This window comes from Rattus norvegicus, chromosome 20 (genome assembly GCF_021556685.1).
Source record: "Rattus norvegicus strain SHRSP/BbbUtx chromosome 20, alternate assembly SHRSP_T2T, whole genome shotgun sequence".
NCBI classification, from domain to species: domain Eukaryota; kingdom Metazoa; phylum Chordata; class Mammalia; order Rodentia; family Muridae; genus Rattus; species Rattus norvegicus.
This window is the reverse complement of record NC_141553.1, coordinates 27,395,937-27,402,112: the sequence shown is the minus strand read 5'-3', so window position 1 is coordinate 27,402,112 and position 6,176 is coordinate 27,395,937. Positions and strand designations below refer to the sequence as shown.

The 6,176-nt window shown below is 43.8% G+C and overlaps 1 pseudogene; it reads left to right on the top strand.

The window, feature by feature from the left end:
• Positions 1-1,572: 1,572 nt before the first annotated feature.
• Positions 1,573-1,668, top strand: LOC120099052 (U6 spliceosomal RNA; annotated as a pseudogene).
• Positions 1,669-6,176: the final 4,508 nt, after the last annotated feature.

Below are 6,176 nucleotides of genomic sequence, written 5' to 3'. Positions count from 1 at the left end.
CACTAAAGTACATAGTGTAGGTCACCTTTGAAATTACTCAGAAAAATTCTGAATCCTTCTTTGGTTATAATGGGAGGAACAGAAATCCTGCTTTTGTCAGACATGTAAAGGAACAATGATTGAACCTACTCACATGAACGAGTGAGTATGTTCTCACCAGAGAGACACATTTTTAATGTTTGTCATACATTTTTAAAAATAATTATTTATTCATTTTACGTATGTGAGTATACTGTAGCTGTCTTCAGATGCACCAGAAGAGAGTATTGGATCCCATTACAGATGGTTGTGAGCCACCATGTGGTTGCTGGGAATTGAACTCAAGATCTCTGGAAGAGCAGTCAGTACCCTTAACCACTGAACCATCTCTCCAGCCTAGTTTGTCACACATTTAATAGTAGTGTGAGCACAAGACTCTTTCGGTATGATACGTTCTTTCTTTCAAATCAATAATGGAAATCTTTTTCAGAACTAGCAAGATGGCTTAGTAGGTAAAGATGCCTGACAGATACAACCTGAGTTTGATCTGGTACCCCTATGGTTAATAGAGAGAACCAACTCTTTGAAGTTCTTTTCTGCCCTCCACACATGTGTAGCATGCATGCACACACTCATGAGATGGCTCAGAGGGTAAGGGCACTCTAGGTTCAGTGCCCAGCATCCCCATGGCTGCCCACGAACACTTGTAATGAGTTCCATCTGATCTGATGCTCTCTTTTGATCTCCAAGAGCACTGCATGTATATCATGCATACACATACATGCAGGCAAATACTCTTAAAAGAACTAAATAAATCTTAAAAAAATAAGAGAGTGAAAGGAATCCATTTCATTGCAACATAATCCTTAGTCGGACTTCGGTTCTCCACCTTTGTTTTGTTCCACTGCATCCCATCGCTCCAAAAGGGAAAAAGTTTAAACTGAGGTCAAGCGGCCATAAAAGGGCAATGCTGAATAATATATTTTGAAATCAGGACAGCCAGAGTTTGTTAGTAGATTCACTTCCTTGGGAATGCTGGTAAAAGTAAACACCAAATAGAGATGCAGAGGCTTCTCAAGGAAATGTGAGCTTTTCAATTAACTACTTGACTGAGAAAAGGACCAAGAAAGGATGGTGGTCCTCAAAGAAGCCCTGTCGAGAGAGCATCATCTGTAGTCAGCACGTTAGTATGTTGAGAAGCAGTGAGGAGCTTGGGTGAGGCTCAGGGGTATCATGCTTGCTTAGCATGCCCTAGATCCTGGGTTCTATCCAGAACAGGCAAAAAAAATCATGAGAAGGAGTGAGCATTGCTCAGACAAGCAGATAAGAAAGCAACAAGCACTTGTCTTCTTTTGGTACCAAAAAAGATTCAAGGAACACCACAAAGCACAGAAATTGCAAGCTTCTGGCTTCTGGACAGGAGACATTTTGGATCACTTTTGCCAGTGTGGAAGTAATTGGAGGAAAATTTCAACTGTCCCTTATGTGGTTTAAAATATTTATGTTTCACAAATGGCCAGTAAACGTCCTTATCTGCCAGGAAATCTCAAGTAAAACCACTTCAAGATTTCATCTCACCCCACGTCGAACATAGTGTTTAGTAGCACATATTCTAAAATTGGAATAATTTAGTAAAGATTAGCATGGGCCTGCACAAGGTTTACACACACATTTTTTTTTTAAATTTATTTATTATATATACTATAGCTGTCTTCAGATACACCAGAAGAGGGCATCAGATCTCCTTACAGATGGTTGTGAGCCACCATGTGGTTGCTGGGAATTGAACTCATGACCTCTGGAAGAGCAGTCGGGTGCTCTTAACCGCTGAGCCATCTCTCCAGCCCCTACACACACATTTTTGAACTGGTCCATATTCAAAGAAAACAACAAAAGCCAAAAGGCCACCACAACAATGGAAATGGCTGAGCAGGGAAAGACAACCACTGCTAAGCCTGATGATCTCAGACCCACATGGTAGGACAACCTATTTCCACAGTTGTCTTATGACTTCTACCCCATGCTGTGCCCCTATTCACAAATAAATAAATGTACTTTAAAAAAGTGCTAAGCCATCTCTAACCCCTTTATTGCAGATCTTGATATTTTGTGTGTGTAAGCATTCACCTACATGTGAGGCCAAAGGAAGGCATGGAATCCTGGGAATTGGAGTGTGAGCCTCAATGTGGGTCCTGGGAGCTGGATTTAGGTCCTCTGCAAGAGCAGAGGTGCCACACTCCTTCCAGTAGAGTCTGTGTGACTGGGCGAAAGCCTGGCACACTCATCCGAGGTGACGACTTCAGGAAGTCAGTCTCCTGGAGGGGTTGGCTGCGCTCTCAGAAGGATACGTGCTTCACGCGTCCTGGCTGCCATGCTTGAACATCTTTTCTTGCTATCTCATTTCTACCCTGTGTACTTTTGCTCAGGGCATGTTCTGCCCTACTATCTTCCTATGGACAAAGAAAGATCACAGAAAGTGCAATAGAGGTAACCGCTGACCCTATTTTGGATTTGACCTTTCTGTGGGAAATGTCACCATTTATCTTATGGAATTGGGACTTTTGACTGAACTACAGCAGTAAGAATTGCTTTACCAGAGCCCCCTGTAAAGACATACAGTCCTTAAGAGTGGGGATGGTTAGACAGGAAATTATTCCAGTCACTCACTCTTGTTTCTTTAAAAGACGCTGAAATCTCTAAAAAGAAGGGACTTTGTGGCATTCTTAAGAGATTCATGAATGCAGACGGCAATGGCTTATAGCAGGATGGTGGTTTTCCCCCTCTAAGCAGGATGGGGTCACAGCGTGCTCCCCCGATCCCTTGCCATATACAGGAGTTTATGATGAATCTGGGAATCGATGGATCAATCACAATGGAGAATAGGTATTACATTATTCACTCCCATTTATGGAGAAATTGGCACAATCATGAACCCCATGGTGTTTATTATTTAAAGAGAATAGAGATAGTATTATTACACAGTTACAAAAGCCCCTAAATAGAGTTAGTGTTAGAATTAAATATATTAGAGGAAATTAGGAAGAAACCTAGGGAATAAAAGATATTAACATAAAAGATTACATTAATAAATGAGAAGACCCCAGACATATTATACATAAGAAGCCCATATCTGATGAATCTAATTTGGCAGCTCACAAAACAAGAAGAAGGTTACTGTAAAATCTCAGATAGTTGACCTTTGACCACAGGTACCACTGAGTGGCTTGTCAACTTGGCTACTGTCTCAAACGTTAGAGCTAACATCAACTTCACATGTGCCTTGCAAATGAATAATTCACTGATTTCTTGGAGTTGGGTCCAATTTATGAATATCTAATAAGACCATTGTAAAACTGTTCCTGTGTATGCGCAACATTGCTTTTCGCTTTGCTTTATGATTATAAAAGTCTGATGCTTGAATAGAAAAATCGCACTCAGATCCAAGACCATCTTGTGTCTGTGTCTGTTTGTCCTTCTCCGACTCCTTGCCTACCTGAAACCAATCCCCCTGGATTGCCTAAAGGGTCCGTGGCACATAGTCTTTTTTTTTTAAAGATTTATTCATTTATTATATATAAGTACACTGTAGCTGTCTTCAGACACACCAGAAGAGGGCACCGGATCTCTTTACAGATGGTTGTGAGCCACCATGTGGTTGCTGGGAATTGAACTTAGGATCTCTGGAAGAGTAGTTGGGTGCTCTTAACCGCTGAGCCATCTCTCCAGACCCCTTTTTTTCTTTTTTAAAGATTTTTATTCTTTGTGAGTTTCGCATTATGCACCCCAATCCCACTCATCTCCCTGTCCCCTTGGATCTGCCCCCCAATAGGAAATACAAACAAAAAGAAAAACAAAGCATAGAAAACATCTCATCATGGAGGCTGCAGTGTGTCACCGTGTGTCCCACAGTGTACCCCTCCATGCACCCATCTTCATTTGCGAATGTTCATTGCAGTGACTCACTGGTCTAGTTCCAGGTCTCTGGCTTCTGTGACATTATTTATTTATTTTTTTAAAGATTTATTTATTTTATTTATATGAGTGCACTGTAGGTGTCTTCAGACACACCAGAAGAGGGTATCAGTTCTCATTACAGATGGTTGTGAGCCACCATGTGGTTGCTGGGATTTGAACTCAGGTCGTCTGGAAAAGCAGTCAGTGCTCTTAACCACTGAGCCATCTCTCCAGCCCCTTCTGTGACATTATTAATACTGGATCCTCACTGGGACTCCTTCTGGCTATCTGTTGTTGCCCTACGTCATGGAGAGCCTGCAGGTTTCAGATTGGCAGGACCGGCCCTTTCACATGCTCCATCAGTTCACAGATGAGGTAGATGTTGGAGTAGGCCAACTCAAAGCCCTGGATCTGGGCCTGGCAGGCAGCTGAGCTCCTCCGCCCACCAGCTCTCCCCTATTGACACCACCAAGGCAAGTTCTCTGGCATTTCTCTGACTAGGCCACTCAACGTTACTACTGGCAGGGAACAGGGTCAGCTCTCTGTTCTCATGCCCTCAGGGCTTGCTCACCTACTCCAATGGATCCAGAGCCAGCTCCATTGTGCTGTCCAGTCAAGGTGTGGGGACCAATTCTTCCACATTCTGCAGCCTGTGAGGGCCTGCGGCGGCCCTCCTACTCTCACACCCTTAGGACTGACTCACCCAATCCTTTGCCATGAGGGCCAGCTCTATTGTGTTGTTTAGGCGAGGGGCAGAGCCCACTCTCCCAAGTGCTACAGTCAGTGAGGGGAATAGCTCTCTGGCTCTCCTGATCTTGAGGCCAGCTTTCCTAACTACTGCAGATGGCTAGGGGTGAGGTGGAGGGGATCACCCCAGACCCTCACAGCGTATGAGTGGTGGTAGCCAGCTCTCCAGTGCTCATGCCCTTAGGGCTGGCTTTCCTGCACCACCTCTGCCACCAAAGCCAGCTCTAACGGGTTGCCTAGGTGAGGTGTAGGGTCTGCTCTTCTGAGTGCTGCAGCCAGCACTCAGCCTGCTCTCATGACATGGTGGCCAGCTAGCGATCCTGACTGTCACAGTATTCTTTACCAAGGAGCTATCTCTCTGGACTGAATATACCTCCCTTCTTTAAATGCATATTCAGTGACTACAGGCATTGAGCCCATAGAGAATGGGATTCCACAACCGAGGGGCCCCATGAAGGCCTGCTTGTCCTTTATTGCACTGGATACTGTGACAGCTTACACGTCACCTCACAATTCTTGGAATCAAATAGGCCTCTCTCTTTTGTTTCTCCCAGAATTTTATAGATGGTGATAAATAAAATAAAGTCAGATAGAATTCAGTAGGAAATAAGAACACAGTGAAGTCTAGAGGCACCAAACCATGAAGGTTGAACTGAGTAGACATCCCAGAGGAAGTACCAGTAATATTCACTTACTTCTTTTCCTCCCAAGTGAGAGAAAATTGGTCTTGTAAGCCTTTAATCTTGGCACTTGGGAGGCAGAAGCAAGCAGACATCTTTGAATTCAAGGCCAACCTGGTCTACATAGTGAGAGCAAAATGACAAGGCCAAGTTCAGAGAAAACGAAATGAAACAAGTGTGTGATTTTTTTCCCAGGGTCTGGGTTATGCTGTGTATTATCATTTCAGTTCTTGATAGTTGTTTTGGTTAGTATTTGTTTGTTTGGTTTTTGCCAACTTGACACAAGTTAGAGTTATCTCGGTAGAGGAAGGTCAACTGAGAAAATGCTTTTAATTGGACTGGGCTGAGGCAAGTCCCTAGGGCATTTTCTTGATCCATGATTGATGTGAGAGGGGTACCACTGGGATGGTACCACTCCTGGGCAGGTGATGCTGAGTTGTATAAGAAAGGAGGCTGGGGCTGGAGAGATGACTCAAAGGTTAAGAACACGGCTTCTCCTCCAGACAACCAGGGTCTGATTGCTAGCACCCACGACTGCTAACAACTGTGTATAACATTAAGGCATCCCATACCACCGTCTGGCCTCTACTGCCATTGTGTGGGTATGACACCTAGGCATACACATAAGCAAAACACCTATACACACACATAAAAAAGAAAGCTGAGCCAGCAATGATGGTCAAGCCAATAAGCAGTGTTTCTCCATGGTCTCTGCTTTAATTCCTGCTCTGACTTCATGATGGGCTGTGATCAGGATATGTAAGCCAAACAGATCCGTTCTTTCCCAAATTACTTTTGTCCCTAACTCCCAATAGC